This window comes from Triturus cristatus, chromosome 8 (assembly GCF_964204655.1).
Source record: "Triturus cristatus chromosome 8, aTriCri1.1, whole genome shotgun sequence".
Taxonomy (NCBI): Eukaryota; Metazoa; Chordata; class Amphibia; order Caudata; family Salamandridae; genus Triturus; species Triturus cristatus.
Genome location: NC_140591.1, coordinates 1520930811 through 1520948996, shown reverse-complemented (window position 1 = coordinate 1520948996; position 18186 = coordinate 1520930811). Strand labels below are relative to the sequence as shown.

The following is an 18186-nucleotide window of genomic DNA, read 5'->3' as shown; positions in this document are numbered from 1 at the left end:
ATGCCCTTAGGGCATGTATGTGCGCCATATGTGCACACATGCTGATTTCAGGGGTGCATCATGGTGTCATCATGACACCCTTGCACCTTTGAAAATATTCTCAATTTGCGATTAGCAAATAGCGATTCGCAAATTGAGAAGGACTTCCCATTCATTGCTATGGGCCTCCTGGCCCATAGGAATGAATGGGAAGGTATTCCTTAATTGCGATTTCGCAATTTGCTAATCGCAATTAAGGAATTTTAAGAAATCGCAAAATTTGTGCGATTTTTTAAATACATCCCGTTTTGCAATTCTCAAATAGCGATTCTCAAAAAATCGCTATTTGAGAATCGCAAATGGAGATGATGATACATATGCCCCTCAGTTCCTGTTCTAGACCGACCCTCCCACCAGGAACTCAGCCACTCACGCAGACTCATCACAGCAGTTGACAATAGCCCCCTTGTACCCTGGTCAGCAGGTCCCTCCGTGCCCCCTTCCGCGTGGCTTCTTTAATGAAAGTCACCCTCCTCCCGTCAGATGCAACAAATTTCCTTCAGGACTAATTTGAGATGCCTGGCCACCAAGATCTAATTACAAAACTCCACGGGGCGTGAGGCCTCTCTGTGTGTCAGTAATTGTGACGTCCTCTCAGTCATGATCAGAAGCGCCCATTTGACCCTTCCTCAGAGGAGTCATAAATAGTTCCTCGTTGAAGCCCGGTCCAGTGTCCACCTTGCCTTGGAGATGCAGGACGTGTGTCCCTGAGTGCTGTCCAAGGATAGTTGGGGCTTCCAGACACCATGATCGGGCAGGCTTTGGTGGTGATCATGCTGGTGGCCATGGCTGTGAGCGGCAGTGAGTATGCAAACCGTTTTTGGACAGAGTTTATTGTTTCACTGTAGTAACATGTACAATGTAAGGCAGGCAGGGCAGGAAATGAGGGGGGCGGGCAGCTGTTACTGTGCCGGATCCATCTCAGGCCTCCTGAAATATGCTGAATTTGTCCCGGTGTCATTTGCTGGCACATCCAGCCGCGCCTGTAGGTTGTCCACTTTCAGTTCTCAATGGCAGCATGTAGTGGCTGAGGGGGATTTCTTAATTTAACTTCCAGCTCGGAACAGTACAAAAGCCTCACTTATAGGGCCATCAGCCCTCCTTTTATTGGAGTTTCAGCCTGACTGGGAGCCATCTAAGCCTAACACATAGAAGCTGATGCAATGGAGGAACACAGAGGCGCTTGGCTTCTTGTCACTTCACAAACCCTTAAGAGAAACTATGATTTGGAGGCAGGTTTCTGACTTTGTTCAACTCCTGTGTGTCTGAGATGTGCATGCACTGTAAGATCATCTGCTGTGCCTGTCTGTATAAGTAATTACAATAATAACGATTTAAATAGCACTTACTAATTTTCTATTTCTTTTATAGTCCTACTCATTCCAGTGTATAGTGTGAAAGCTCTTTACATCATACAGACACAATGAAGGACACGAGTGTATAATCAATGTACAGGAAATGTTATGTAAGACAATAATGGCTTAAAAGGTGTAGGAGTCACATTTCACCGATACCGGTAGGAATATATATATATTATGAGTGCTGAGCCTTGAGAAACACAAAATCAGGATTTTAAATTTAACACAGTGGTTGGGATTGCCTGTACTAATAAGACTTTATTACTATCCAAAGGAACTCTTTTTAACAATCTTATAACGAAAGATTGAGAAAAAAATAATAAGGGTATACACCCATGCCTTGCAGTGTGCGAGTAGCTCCTTGATGACAGTTCAAAGCTCACTGTGCTATGTTAGGAGGATTGTACCTTATGAACTGCAAGTAACATAAGGATCTCTGTGACAAAAGCAGTAACCCACTGAGCTATCTACACAAGGCACACATCTGTGCCTTACACAGATCTGTTACACACAATAACTGTCTATGTATATGCTACTTTATGATGAGTCAAAACTGCGACTGGTCAAAACACAGAACTCTCCAACAATTGCATTGGCCACCTCAGCGTTATTATTACCCCATGAAAATTGTTAGACACACAAGATCTCTGCAGCAGGTGCCTTGACCCCATAAGATATGTTAAATAAAGTGTGTTTTGACCATTAAGTAAGTCATAACAAAAATAGTGCCAGGTTTGAAAAATAAATGTATACCTTCGTTCCTCATGACTCCTGCCCCTCTGACTGCCACACATTGAACGATAATGTATGGGGTGTCACTGTAGGAGTAAATTATTTCCACTGCCAGCAAATCGTGCAGTGACTGGGCGCTATGGCTACTTTATAACTGCACCATCTGCACTTTTATGTCACCATTCGTATTTTATTTCAACATATTGTTTGTTTCGAATATCTGTCTTTCTTTGGAATAAAAAAAATCCTTCAGGCTTTACTTAGCATTACTTGTTACTGTACAGACTGTTTTCTGACAGCCTACGTCATATCTAGCCCATTTGAAACAACTGCTTCTGTTTGCATCCTATTAGCCATGTTTCTGGTGGGTCAGTGGATGGTCCTGTTGCATTTGAGTTAGTGGGGCCTGTGGTGGGGTGTGCGGTTGTTGAGCTGAAGGGGTGGTGGGGAAGGAAAACTCCCTTTGGTTTCTGATCCAAGCAGTTAAAAACAGTATTTGATGCCCCCTAGTGGTGTTGTCACGTTAGTTGAAGCAGGAGGAAACAGGCAGGTTTCTATCTCACTAGTTAAAGCACTGAACAGGAGAGCAGGCTCAACAATGCGCGGGGGCTGAGGCGAGCAGCCCTTGAGACGATCCTGTTGGAAGATGTCACTCCCTTCATTTTACAACCAACAAGTAAACTTGTAAACTCCTCTGAAGTTTGCGGAAGAGTTTATATTTTTACTGGATTCTAATGTGATGCGGTATTACTGCGCCAAGAATCAGATGTCGGTTAACGTTCTAGTCTCTTTTTTCTGCTGAAACCTATGTGTGACTTTGTGAAGATTCTCTAGAAAGGTCCAGCAATACAAACAAGCATTGGCATAGCCAATAGGTCTTGCCTTTGGGACCTTATAAGTGTTTAGCCATGCAACAGTTGCATAACTAAACACTTATAAGGTCCCAAAAGCGAGACCTATTGGCTATGCCAATGCTTGTTTTAACTGCTGCAATCTATTGAAGCCTCACGGAGAACATCAAAAGCGGCCGCGAAAGTGATCGCGATCAAACATCAAAGCGGCCGCGAAAGTGAAAGTAATCGCGGTAAAGCGCGACGCGCACGCCCCCGCACATGCACTGTAGCTCTAGGCTGGCCTGGTAGCACTTTTTGGAGCCCTCTCAAAATGTCTCGCCAGACCAGCGCATGCGCTGGGTCAGGCGAGACCTAAAAGGAGAAAAACAGATCACATGTGGTGGGGGACTGTTGTGCATTCTGAACAGAGACTATCAGAAATGTGTGTGCTTCCATTTGTGAACCTATGTAATAATGCTGAAAGCGAAACTACAAGTCCCAAAACGTGCAATAGTGTTTCCTAAGAGATGACAGTGGCTCTGGCTGAGGAATTTGTAAAAAAAAAAAAACAAGAAGAAGCTCTAATCGTCAATCACTTGCATATGTAACTTGAGGTTACATTGTTTAAAACCGTGCCTTTTAACTTTGGCTATTCCATTTTTGTACTTTCTTGAATTTACTTTACACCAAGCATATTGTAGGTTCGGACTGTCCAGTGGCCCCATTTCAAATCTGATTTCTCAGTAAATTCGAATAGCAAATATCTTGGAAGAACTCAGTGCCAACTGTTCAAGCATTGAACCTATCAATGCAGGAGGGTGGCACTGTGCAGGCCACCGGTACCGGGTGTTTGAGAGGGTGCTCCAGTCTCAATCCATGGATTATATTGGTTCAAATCATTAAAAGAGTGTTCTAATTAGTTTGAGTCAGTCAAGCCACTGTCCTTTGGCCCACGAAATTTACTTTGTAAAGGAAATATAGACAGATATACCAAGCCTTTTTGCAGATTTGGTCAGTTTGCAACCCAAAATGGCATTTCGGTATTAAGAAACCCAAATTGCCATTGGGTAATACGTTATCGAATTTGCAATTTTGGTTTGTGACTTCATACAGATTCGGTATTTGGAAGGGGCACGTTTACTGCCTCCCTTCCAAATATGAATTGCAGCGGGCTGTACTAATGTTTTGTGGCCGAAATCCGGTCGCAAAACATTCATGTTTTACTGACTACTGAACAGTAGGGGTAACGCATTTGCAAATAGGAAGGGCTCCTCAAGGGATCTCTTCCCCTTTGTCAATGTTGTAAAAATATTTTAAGAGGAGACCACTGCCTACTCCTACAAATATGTTACTTAAACTCTTCAGTTTTTAAAAGCATCATTTTAAAAAAATGATTGTATTATTTAAAAGCAATCACAAACGTGGTGACAACTTTCACCGACTCCATTCTTTGCACATCTGGCCCTATATTTTAAAACCCACTGCACCAATGCAGCACATTTCAAATATCACAGACAGATATAAATCATAAGTCAGATTTTAACTGATTATATATATATATATTACCTACTGGCGGTCGCCAGTAGGTAGTTATAGTTAGGACCACGTTTCCATAGGAAAACCTCAACATTCTATTTTGAATAACTTTGGCGCCGGTCGACGAATCCTCGCGAATTTCTCAAAATAGGTGGGGCGCTACGCTCCGCTCCTATCCTAAAAGTCTCGGGGGGATCCGTCAAGCGGGGGCTGAGATAAAAGGGGGGTCCCAAAACGCGTTTTTCCCATGCATTTTTCCATAGGACCTTTAGAACGAGCTACAGCCCGAACGGCTGAACAGCATTACTCAAAATTTGGCAGAGAGGTAGTCCCTAGGTCAAGGAAGTGCCTTTTGTAGGTTTGGTGTAAATCTGTTCAGTAGATTCTGAGAAAATAGCCTTTAAATCAATATATATATCTGAGCCCGCTTACGGTACGCTTACCGTACGCTTACGGTAAGCGTACGGTGGCGTGCGCGAGCGCGAATCTGATTGGCTCTTAGATCTTAGTAAACATTCGAATCGGCCGAAACCAGGAAGCGGCGGCCGCCATTTTCTGTGTTTCACTCTGAAAAAAAAAGAGTGAAAACAAGAAAAGGGGGCAATGAGGAGAGTTACAGACCCCCTTACATTTGTGAGGGGGTCAAAGAAGGACTGTAAAGTACAAAACAAACATTTATTGATTTTTAAAAAAAATCACGGGGTACGCGTACGGTAAGCTTACGGTAAGCGTACGGAAGAAACATGGCGTGCGCAAGCGCGATTCTGATTGGCTCTTAGATCTTAGTAAACATTCGAATCGGCCGAAACCAGGAAGCGGCGGCCGCCATTTTGTGTGTTTCACTCAGAAAAAAAACAGAGAAAACAAGGAAAGGGGGCAATGAGGAGAGTTACAGACCCCCTAACATTTGTAAGGGGGTCAAAGAAGGACAGAAAAGTACAAAAAAAACATTTATTGATTTAAAAAAAAATCACGGGGTACGCGTACCGTAAGCTTACGGTAAGCGTACGGTAAAAAAAATTAAAAAAAATAAATGAAAAGCAGATTTAAGAGTTTGCTCATCATATGTCCTCCATGTGCGCACGGTGCGCGAAGCGCATCGTGCGTTCATGGCCCATCTAGCGTAATGTGGGCACGCGGTGCGCGAAGCGCACCGCGTGCTCACTTTGTGCGCACGGTGCGCGAAGCGCATCGTGCGTTCATGGCCCATCTAGCGTAATGTGGGCACGCGGTGCGCGAAGCGCACCGCGTGCTCACTGTGCGCGCACGGTGCGCGAAGCGCACCGTGCGCGCATGGAACGAACTGCGTTAAGTGGGCGCGCACGCCACAAATGGCGTAAAGTAACTTAGCATTTAAAAAACCGTACAAATTCACTGAAAAAACCATAGGTTTCACACATGTTATAGTTAGCTGGAAATTTTACTGATAAAAAACCAATGAAATTCCCCCGTTATAGTTACTGTAGGCAACTATAACTCACGCGACCGTAATCCTCTGCTGATGACATATGTGTCTTTATGAAAAAAAAATATTTGTAATATATGTATAGCTAAAATTTAATGGAAGAAGACATGGGCAAATAAGTGTCTAAATACAGTATTAGCATCAGCAGAGGATTGCGGTCGCGTGAGTTATAGTTGCCTACAGTAACTATAACGGGGGAATTTCATTGGTTTTTTATCAGTAAAATTTCCAGCTAACTATAACATGTGTGAAACCTATGGTTTTTTCAGTGAATATATATATATGTGTGTATATATATAAAATAACTATAGCTTGAGGATTGTGATTATATTTTGCATACAGTTTTATGTCCATTTTTGTGCCATGGGTTAAAATATACATTTTCTTTTATGAGGCAAATGTTTCTGACTGGCCATTCAGAACTATTTACTTTGTAAAGGGATTATCTCATTTATAGTATCCATATTAATTGAATTCCCATCTACGGCAAAACGACAGGAACTGTATCACAGAAAAGCACAAATCGGAATTGCAATATTTTGTTAGTTGGTTAATAGTAGGGGTGGGCGGAATTTGCGGAATTAACCTTCGCAAATTATCGCGAGAATGTTTAAAATTATCGCAAACAAGCAGAAATATCGCAAAGATGCGGAAGTTTTTTTCCGGCATGTTCGCGAGATTTTCTGCATGGTTGCGGGTCGCCAACTTACCCATGTGGTTGCTTGCGGGCGCGGCCATCTTGTTTTGAGTTGTTCTCGCGGTGCATGATCGCGAGAAGAAAGACGTGATCGCGCGACGCATGACGTCACTGCGGGCGCGAACTGTCGCGAGACAGCGCAAATGGCTAAAAACAATACAACATCTCATGGAGAACGCGACCGGATCAAGAAAACTTGTCGGCGAACGCAGGGATTCAGGTAAGGCGATCGCGCGCGCGCGAGAATGTATCATTTTACAGCGCGAGCAAGAAACAAATTATCGCCAAGCTGCGGAAACCGGAATTTTTGACATTTTCGCGCTCTCCGCGGAACGCAAAAATGTCAAATTATCACAATTTCCGCGAACGGAACGAAATTTTTGCCCAGGCCTAGTTAATAGGGAATGGAGTGAACAAATGTGCCGCTCATTTTACTACTTATATAATTACAAGCCTTGACAAAGCCTGTGGGTGTGGCTTTTGTATAGTGCAGACACACAAAGACAGACAACATATGGACAAATACACTCAGATAGAGTGTCGGGGCACTGTGTGATGTGCACCGTGGGCGCGCTAGTGATGTCACTGGGTGATGTGCACCATGGGAGCAGCAGGTGATGTTGCTCTGAGGAGGACTGGGTGATGTGTCTCATGGAAGTACTGTGTGATGTGCACCATGGGGGCACTGGGGGATTTGCCTCATGGGAGCATTGTGTGAGGTGCACCATGGGCACACTAGTGATGTCACTGGGTGATGTGCACCATGGGAGCACTGGGTGATATGCATGGATGGAACACTAAGTGATGTGCCTCAAGATATCACTCGGTGATGTGAACCATGATAGCAACAGGTGATGTCACTCTGAAGAGGACTGGTTGATGTGCCTCACAGAAGCACTGTGTGATGTGCACCATGGGAGCCAGGGGTAATGTGCCTCAGCAGCTGATGTTGCTCTGGGGAGCACTGGGTGATGTGCCTCACAGAAACACCGGGTGGTGTGCACCATGGGAGCGCTGGGCGATGTGCACCATGGGAGCCAGGGGTGATGTGCAACACAGAAGCACTGGGTTTCGTGCACCATGGGAGCACTGGGTGACATGCCTCACAGAACCACCGGGTGGTGTGCACCATGGGAGCGCTGGGTGATGTGCCTCACAGAAGCACTGCGTGATGTGCACTATGGGAGCACTGGGTGGTGTGCCTCACAGAAGCACCGGGTGGTGTGCACCATGGGAGCGCTGGACGATGTGCACCATGGGAGCCAGGGGTGATGTGCCTCACAGAAGCACTGGGTGGCGTGCACCATGGTAGCGCTGGGTGATGTGCCTCACAGAAGCACCGGGTGGTGTGCACCATGGGAGCGCTGGGCGATGTGCACCATGGGAGCCAGGGGTGATGTGCCACACAGAAGTACCGGGTGGCGTGCACCATGGGAGCACGGGGTGACGTGCCTCACAGAACCACCGGGTGGTGTGCACCATGGGAGCGCTGGGTGATGTGCCTCACAGAAGCACTGCGTGATGTGCACTATGGGAGCGCTGGGTGGTGTAAATCAGAGAAGCACTGTGTGATGTGCACCATGGGAGCGCTGGGTGATGTGCCTCACAGAAGCACCGGGTGGTGTGCACCATGGGAGCGCTTGACGATATGCACCATGCGAGCCAGGGGTGATGTGCCTCACAGAAGCACTGGGTGGCGTGCACCATGGTAGCGCTGGGTGATGTGCCTCACAGAAGCACCGGGTGGTGTGCACCATGAGAGCGCTGGGTGATGTGCCTCACAGAAGCACCAGGTGGCGTGCACCATAGGAGCGCTGGGTGATGTGCCTCACAGAAGCACCGGGTGGCGTGCACCATGGGAGCCCTGGGTGATGTGCACCGTGGGAGCCAGGGGTGATGTGCACGGTGGGAGCCAGGGGTGATGTGCCTCAGCAGCTGATGTTGCTCTGGGGAGGACTGGGTGATGTGCCTCACAGAAACACCGGGTGGTGTGCACCATGGGAGCACTGGGTGATGTGCACCATGGGAGCTCTGGGCAATGTGCCCCACAGAAGCACCAGGCGATGTGCAGCATGGCAGCCATGGGTGATGTGCCTCACAGAAGCACCGGGTGGCGTGCACCATGGGAACGCGGGGTGATGTGCATGACAGAAGCACCGGGTGGTGTGCACCATGGGAGCGCTGGGTGATGTGCCTCACAGAAGTACTGCATGATGTGCACTATGGAAGTTCTGGGTGGTGTGCCTCACAGAAGCACTGGGTGGTGTGCACCATGGGAGCGCTGGGCGATGTGCACCATGGGAGCCAGGGGTGATGTGCCTCACAGGAGCACTGGGTTGCGTGCAGCATGGAAGCACAGGGGGATGAACCTCACAGAAGCACCGGGTGGCGTGCACCATGGGAGTGATGGGTGATGTGCCTCACAGAAGCACAGGGTGGCGTGCACCATGGGAGCGCGGGGTGATGTGCCTCACAGAAGCACCGGGTGGGGTGCAGCATGGGAGCGCAGAGTGATGTGCCTCACAGAAGCACCGGGTGGCGTGCACCATGGGAGCGCTGGGTGATGTGCCTCATGGAAGCACCGGGTGGTGTGCACCATGGGAGCGCTGGACGATGTGCACCATGGGAGCCAGGGGTGATGTGCCTCACAGAAGCACTAGGTGGCGTGCACCATGGGAGCGCTGGGTGATGTGCCTCACAGAAGCACCGGGTGGCGTGCACCATGGGAGCCCTGGGCGATGTGCCTCAGCAGCTGATGTTGCTCTGGGGAGGACTGGGTGGTGTGCCTCACAGTGGTGTGCAGCAGGGGAGCACTAGAAGTTGTGCATCAGTGGAGCATTGACTGTGGTACAGTTCACCATACCGCTGTGTGAACCATGAGGGCACAGGGTGAGGGACCATGCCGCAAAATGTGATATGCCAAAGAGCAAAGCACGTCCATGTGCCATTGTCGCGTGTGACATCTTCAGGCAGGTCCGGCGTTTTTGGCACGCACCCTTTCTGCTTGTTAGTGTTTTTAAGCCGATATTTATAACAGTAAATGTGAATACAAATCAAAGAATGCAATGTTCTGTTGACTAAAAAGATCAAATGTGGCTGACAGTGTTGCAAACGAAACATGTTATTGAAAATCTGTGATCAGAAATGTACAGATGATAGTAAAGCACGCACTTCCTCGTTATTATCTTTTAAATTATTTCTTTTGATATGCTATCGCGCGCAGGAAGAATCAATGCAAGCTTCTCTCACACAGAACAGGTGTAGCACCTGCAGTAACAGTGCAGGGGCCCCCTCTGATGCTGAATAGGTACAAAAAGGCATCAACAACTCAGGCCTTCCTATCACACGGAGAACGACAGGTGTAGCAAAGACAGCAGCAGTGCAAGCTTCCCTGACATGCAGAAAACAGGTGCAGCACGGGGCACCTGAAGTGAAGAGTCCCGACTCTACCACAGTGTCATTGCACTATGTAGCACCTTGCTACACCTTGTGTGGTGTTGCAACGCTGTTCGTAGGAAGTACGTGGTTATGTATGTGTATATGCATAGGTGCAGTGTGTGCGGGCCAGATAAGTGCTTGATGTTGTGTGTGGTGTATATGTATATCTGTAGGTGCAGAGTGTGGCGGCCAGATACGTGCTTGATGTTGTGTGTGGTGTATATGTTTATCTGTAGGTGCAGTCTGTGCGTGCTAAAGAAGTTCTTGATGTGGTTGTGGTGTATATGTATATCCGTATCTGCTGGGTGTAGGCCTGAGAAGGGCTTGATGGTGTGCGTGGTGTATATGTATATCCATAGGTGCAGAGTGTGGCGGCCAGATAAGTGCTTGATGTTGTGTGTGGTGTATATGTTTATCCGTAAGTGCTGGGTGTGTAGGACAGAGAAGGGCTTGATGGTGTGTGAGGTTGTGTATGTGTATATACGTAGGTGCAGGGTGTGCAGGCTAGATACGTTCTTGATGATGTGTGCGGTGTTTATGTATATCTGTAGGTGCAGAGTGTGGAGGCCAGGTAAGTGCTGATGGTGTGTGTGGTTGTGTATGTGTATATACGTAGGTGCAGGGTGTGCGGGCTAGATACGTTCTTGATGGTGTGTGTGATGTATATGTATATCTGTAGGTGCAGAGTGTGGAGGCCAGATAAGTTCTGGTGGTGTGTGTGGTTGTGTATGTGTATATACGTAGGTGCAGGGTGTGCGGGCTAGATACGTTCTTGATGGTGTGTGTGATGTATATGTATATCTGTAGGTGCAGAGTGTGGAGGCCAGGTAAGTGCTGATGGTGTGTGTGGTTGTGTATGTGTATATCTGTAGGTGCAGTGTGTGCGGGCCAGATGGAGTGTCCTGGTGCATTGCAAAGGTCAAGGGAGGTAAAACAGTTTGCATTTAGTTCTGCACAAACAGCCAGGTTTTGAGCTTTTTGTTAAACGTTGCAACATTACTTGCTTCACGCAAATCCAGGGGTAGCTGATTCCATGCTACTGATCCTAGGTGGGTGAGAGAGTTTCCTCCCACTCTAGCGTGTTGAATTCTGCGATTCACTGCTGATGGTTAATTAGCAGACCTCAGGTTTCTGGAAGGAGCATAGAACCTGAATCTTATTCTAAGACAAAGAACCCCAGTTTGGTAAAGAGCTCCGTGCACTAGAACAAGAGCCTTGAACACAATTCTTTTCCTAATGGGAAGCCAGTGAAGAGCACGTAGATAAGGTCGTAATCCGCATTCTAACAGGCAAGTTCAGCAGAAGGCGAGCTGCCGCATTTTGGCCAGAGAAGTGCTTGATGGTGTATGGTTGTGTATCTGTATATCCGGAGGTGCAGTGCGCTCGGGCCACAGCAGTGCTCAGTTCATGGTGAAGCGAGTGAGATGTGACATCTAGAGTGGGGTGGGGTGGTATGTAGCAACACTGAACCTAGCTGAAAGAGTCCTAATTATATTTGAAGCAGGGAAGGCTGGTCATGCAGAAGAAGTGTCTCATGGTCTCCCTCATAGAGGCTTGGTTGAAGGAGCCAACCAGTGCAGGGAACAGAGCAATGCTTTCCCCAGTCCTGCATCTCTAACAATCACCAGCAGGAGGCGCTCTAGAATGTGGCTCTGTTTGATGACGTCTGCTTGGGTTTTGAGATGTATTGTGACGTCCTTCACCGAAGGCCCATTTGAGATGTCAATTTCCGTACTAGATCCTCGAATGAAACCTTCATCGGGGGGAATGTGTTGAGCCGTGGTAGGTATCAGAGTTTTTGGGTCTGTTGGTGGGGCTCCATGGCTGGGAACCTGATAAAGAACTAAATAACAGGCAATATATGGCCCATCCTAGGATTCCGAATTGAGAATCTCTTCTGAAAGGGTAAAGTTGGGAGGTTTGTGAAAAGGATGCTGTCTCTCTTACTTTGTGGGTGGGCTGTTTTTGATTTATATTTTTCTTTTCTCAGGTCAGGGGGTGCCATTTGCAGTCTGGGGCTGCGCGGATTACAGAGGATACTGCCGAGCCGCCTGCTTCGCTTTTGAGTATTCCATGGGACCGAAGGGGTGTGCAGAGGGTTACATGTACGTACACCTTTCTATGGTATCAAATGGTTTACACAAAATACAATCTTTAAACATGAAAGCAGTATTTATTAACAGCACAAGATTAGCCGCTGACAGGAAAGGCCCTTGTTAATCCATACACCGGCACTTCTTGTTTCTCTTGACTTGATCCTCTTGTAGAGATCTTTGGCTGTCCCCCAGTTAGTGGGTTATCCACTCCTGGTTTTTTTCATCTCCCGTTCATTACTTGTAGTTTTGCTTCTGTTATTATAAGAACAGTACTACACAAACCATAATACCAAAAGAGCCATGCATTGGCAAAGCCAAATGGTTTCGCCTTTGAGACCTATTGGCTTTGTCACTGTTTTTACGCTATGCTGTACAGCATCCCCAATTCTGTGCAGCATAGCTAAATTAAAAATAAAGCCTATCCTGTCATTTTGTAGACACACACACCACACAGGTGTACCTACAAAATGATGCAGGCGCTTTTATTTCTATTTGCCAATTTGATTAGGCAAAAAGTGAAAATGAGAGAAAGCGTTTTTTGGGGGGAAAGCGAGTGAGGAAAAGTGAGTGGGGGAAGAGAGTGGTGTGGAATGAACATGGGTGAGACACAAAAGCAACATAAGGGTAAAATAGATGGGGGAACAACACGGACAAGGAGTGTGTAATCAAAACCGGGGGCCGATGGGGGCTGATGCAACGCAGAGAAGAGATGCAAACAATAGAGACAGCTGGAAAAACACATGCCCTCTTGTACAGTGCTTAAAATAAAAGAAAAAAGTAGTCCCTGATTAAGTGTGCAGTATAAAGGCACAGTAGTGCATCCATGTTCCATGGGAGGGACAAACACAAGAACAGGATGGAAAGTCCACACACGATAACGAGTAAGAAGCAAGCAAAGGAGAGTGACAATGAAGCCAACCAATGATAAGCAAAGGGTGCCCTCTAAGCCCACTATCAGCTAACAATACGTGTCACAACAGACAGTGAATGAGCTGTCTAGTAGGTGAGACCTAAAAATAGAACAAGAGGAGCCCCTCAAACCAGAGTTTGGGTAACTTAAGAGCCCTGAGCTTGCCCTTCAGTATTACTATCATTCTGCGAGAAAAACATGAAATTTAAAAAGGAAAAATCTTGTTTTACCACGTTATCCAGGACGTTACTACAATTCTATATACAGGACTTCTCATAAAAAGAGTGTTATACAAATACAAGTCTTGTAGAACGCCAGGCCATACAGTTAAAAACTTCAGTTACTTTTTACCTTAAATCTGAAAACCTCTCAAAACCAATTAGGCTTTGTTAACACATGAGATGGATGGCAGAGGCCCTTTTGATGCTCCCCGTAACTAAGTAATTAAGGAAGGTCAATGGGCATGAAAAGGAGAATGCTGAACTTTAATGCTCACACAAGGCCATTAAGAAAACCTGCACAACAAGGCTTTTCCAGTTCTCAGTATTTGTACATTTATTCAAAATATAGTATCATTACAGAAAGCAAATGTTAATTTTTCAAGGAATTAGCATAAAGCAAAATCATAATCAATGCAAAATGCACTGCGTGTTTAAGAAATTGAGTAATCCACTGCACATTTGTCAAATAATCAAATTATTAATAGTAAGCCAACATTACAAAGGACCACAAGCACCTAGCCCTCGCTAAGCAACATGCACTGCAAGGAAAGAACAGACTGAAAATAGAATCCTGCTCTTCCCCAAATACCACGACTTTCATAATGTACTGGATAAGAAAAGCACACAGTTTCATAGCATGATTTTACATAGGAAGACAGCAGAAGTGTTATTTGCACATTAACCAACCTATGGATTTTAAAATAACACATACACTTTATTTTCATTGGATGTCAGACACGTCATTTGTTGCACTGAAGAAACGGTATGTTTTATTAATGCAAAAACGAGACGAAATGAACTTTCTCTTCCCCGTTAATAACATCAACATATTTATGGAGGTTAAGTTAATGACCTTTCAGTGGTAAACACGCACATTATTTGAGCTGGGGAAGCTGGAGAAAAGTTCAATTTGTACACAGAGTGGCAGACCATGTTTTGCAGCTGAATTTCGAAGATTTTCTGAGAGTAAAATGAAACATAAACATGCACAGCTCATTTACAGCAAATACACATGGATTTGTTTTTTAATGTGACACACTCCCCTGTTAATGCAGCCCAGTTATGATAACTGGACCAACCCACGTTAGGCATTGTATTAAAAAAAACAAAAAAAATCTTTTATAGGAAGCCAATGTAGGACAAACATACAACCCCAATGTTTGTTATTCCTGATCCTTGCTTACAGGAGTCACATGATTAAACCAAACAGCAGTGACAAACATGGTTATTCCTGCTTTATCCCATTTCCCATGAGTACTTTCTGCAGAGAGGTGCCCATTTTCTAGAGTCATCTTAGCGTCCATGCCTCCCAATCTCCATGTCTGCTAAAAGTCCACAGTCTCTGTGTGTACCCATGAATTCCAATATCTACAGTGTCTAAGTATCCAGCAGTCTCCCAATGTCCACAGTGCCTGTGTTTTCATGCCTCCCAGTGTACATCTCCTTAATGTCCACAGTGTCTGTGTGTCCCATGCCTCCCAGTGTCCACAGTGTGTGTCCCCATGCCTTCCAATGTTCACAATTGCTGTGTCTCCATGCCTCCTAATGTCCACATTGTTTCTGTGTAACACATAACATCCAATGTCCAGGTCTTCTCAAAGTCCACAGTGTCTGTTTGTCCCCATGATTCATCAATGTAAAGTCTCTTTGTGTCCCTGTGTCTCCCAACGTCCACAGTGTCTGTGTGTCTCAATGCCTCCTAATGTCCACTATGTCTGTGTCCCTGTTAGAAATTGGGTGCCTGCTTGACTGGGGTGGAAGCCCTGGTCAAACAGTAACCACAACCCTCATCAGTGTACGTCACAAACACACCATAAATTGACCTGTGCTCACCCTCTGGTAGCTTAACACAGAGAAGTAAGGCTTAAGTTAAAAAAAAAAAAAATGTATATAGCGCGAACTAGACCCAAGACATCGGGTATCAGAGCACTTTACATGAGCACCAGTTTTGTTACATGAGGACACATTCATTTTTTTTAGGCACTTAAGAGACGATGTGTAAAGTATTTGTGCAATACTTCAACAGTAACACAGTGAAAACAACATAAAAATACCCCATACCAGGTTAGAAAAATAGAGCTTAATTTTATGAACAAAACAAGATGAAAACAACTAAAATGCAATAAGTAGAAGTGGAGTTATGAACTGATATATTGTACCTAAAAGCATAAAGCACCAACTGGGGATATCTGGCCACACTAGACCGGGGCAAATCCAAAAGTTCAGGCCAAACGCAATGGAGCACGGGTCGGATACCGTTTCAGGTAAGTCCAGCTGAGGTTTTACCTTCTCAAGAATTGTGCCAAGAGTCCCTTTCGTGGGGGAGAAGTTCGCCAAGAGCAAGGAAAGCATCACTGGCGGTAGTCCACTGGGCTCGAAGAGCCCCTGGGGATCACTGACGGATGGGCTGAAGCCTTGCGGCTGCGAGTGGCGGTACTTGCTGTACGAAGAGACAAACTTGCACCCAATTGCGCTGATCCTTTGTGCGAGCAATGCTGTTCGGGTGCAAATGGACCCGGATGCGTTTCTGAAGAGCCCAAAAGCTTGATTTCAGGCACTGCAGATCCACCTAAGGGCCCAGAGACCTGAGAGGCACCTCTTGGGGGGGGGGGGGGGGGCAGGAACTTGTAGAAGACGGGTCCAGGAGCTGTGGGGAGCCTGATATGTGTCTGGGGCTCAGATCAGGAGGCCAGCAGATTAGCCCATTGCGTCTCTCTGGGATCCTGGGTTCAAGATGGGTTTCAGGTTCAGTTCTTCCTCTCCAGGTAAGAGGGAAGCAGGCAGCAGGTCAGCACTGCAAGGCAGCAGCTAAAGAGGGGCAGTCCAGAAGAGTGTGAGTCCCATCCCACAGCACAGCAGTCCTTCTTCTTGGCAGAGAACCCACAGGTCCAGAGGTGTACTCAAGTCATGGTGTCAGAGTTCCAGTACTTATACCCAGTTGTGCCTTTGAAGTGGGGGAGACATCCAAAAAGGGTCTTTGGAGTGCACAGAGGTCCTCCCTTCCTGCCCTGGCTCCAGACTGACTACAGGGTGCATGCAGCCCTCTGTGTGTGGACAAGACACAGCCTATTCAGCTGTAAGTGTGAGGCGGTGCTCAACTCCTCTCTCCCATCTTCCAGGATAGCCCATCAAGTCACAACTAAGCTTCTTTTGTGTGTGGCTGTCTAGAGGGAATACACATAGTCTAACTGTCACCCAACCTAGACAGTGATCAGAGACAGGCTGCAGGCACCAAACGGCTACAGTAAGAAAATGCCAACTTTCTAAAAGTGGTATTTTCAAAATTGCTATTTAAAATCTGACTTCACCGTAAGTTGTAATTTTAAATTGTGATTCCAGAGACACCGGGGTCTTATCTCTTCCCAATTGGAAATTACACTTATAAAATGTAATAAGGTCATCCCAATGTTATGCTATGTGTAGTAAGCTGGCCCTTTATATGAGATACCACTAAGTGGCTATATAGTGCAAAGGGTCCAGAGATTGCCCCAGAAGTGTGTAGGGCTCAATGTAAACCAAAGTGCTCAATTTGTCGCAATGTGGTCAAGCAACCTTAGGCCTAACAGTGAGTAAAGCAGTTTGGTATCCCAGTCTCTGGGGGTTAGAGTAACCACAGAAGGGGCCACAAGGCTACACCAAGCTTACACCCTCAGTGGCACAGGGGTGGCCTGGTACAGAGTGCCAACACAGCATTGGGTGCCCAAAGCAAGTCAATGGGGGAGTTTGGTTTTGCAAAAAGGCTGCAGGCTCGGGCCAGGAGACCGGGCGAAGAAAACCCACAGCTGCAATGTCTGTCCAGTGTCTCCCCAGTGTCTCTAAAGTGTCTGCCGAGTATCTGAAACATCTGCAGAGTGACTCTAAAGTGCGCCTGGCGTCATGCCATTGTTACCCAAGTGTCTTCACGTAAAATGTTGACTGCCTGCTGGAAGACATTATCAAATGTTCACAAGACAATGCAGAATGCTCACAAGCTGCCCCAGAAAGTTAATAATAACTGATATATCTGAATCATTTTAATTAACACGTTTTCCTTGTTTTGTTTTTTCACAGATGTTGTGTGCCAAACACCTTTAGATTCATTTAATCGAGGAAGCCCCCAAGAAGGCTCAAAGTGAATGGAATCTGTTTATCTGGCCCAGCAAGGAAGTAAAAGACATGTGAGACACCTTAAACAACACAAATCCTCTAGTTTCTAATCAAGCATCATTTCTTCAAAGGCAACCAATTGGGCGTCAAGTCAAATGTAATTCAATGTGTACTAATGCAAAATAAAATTTGAATTATCGATAATGATCAACTGTCAAAATGACTTGTAACATTGTGGGTTTTCGAGGTCTATCCGTTTCCTTCCTCCGTGTGCCTCGCAACCACTGATTCCATTTATTCAAGAAGTGAGGTCACATGTTTGTGTCTAAACTTGCCAAAACAGATGCCATTTTGAAGGCCTGGAATGAATGCACTTGCGACACAGAGTGGGCTGATTATGTAAAAACTTTAGTAAATTGACCTGTCCAATAACAGTAGTAATAACCGAGGCACCATGGGGCTGTGTTATGGCAGTGTTATCAAGAGTACAGAAATAATTATTGGCAGAAGTAGTCCAGGATATAGATTCTGAGATAATGCTGTGAGGGTTGATCCCCTTTCTTTCACAAGGAGAGAGTGAGAGAAGAGGGGTCCTAGTTGCGTTCTCCCAGACATAATCACAACCACATTTAGGAAACTAGGCTAAATTTTCCAAAAAAGAAGGTCCAGGAGGAAATCCAAAGATTTTGGAGTAGATGTCTCACCGATTTAATAGTGGCATGCTTCATCATCGGCACCTAACCACACCATGGATGTGGTCCTGTGGGCCCGAGAA

The 18186-nt window shown here is 46.1% G+C and overlaps 1 long non-coding RNA gene across 1 annotated transcript; it reads left to right on the top strand.

The window, feature by feature from the left end:
* Positions 1–706: 706 nt before the first annotated feature.
* LOC146806041 (uncharacterized) lies at positions 707–17618 on the top strand. The gene is made up of 3 exons (XR_014967547.1): positions 707–840; positions 12089–12203; positions 17376–17618. It is a non-coding gene; the product is annotated as an uncharacterized LOC146806041 (long non-coding RNA).
* Positions 17619–18186: the final 568 nt, after the last annotated feature.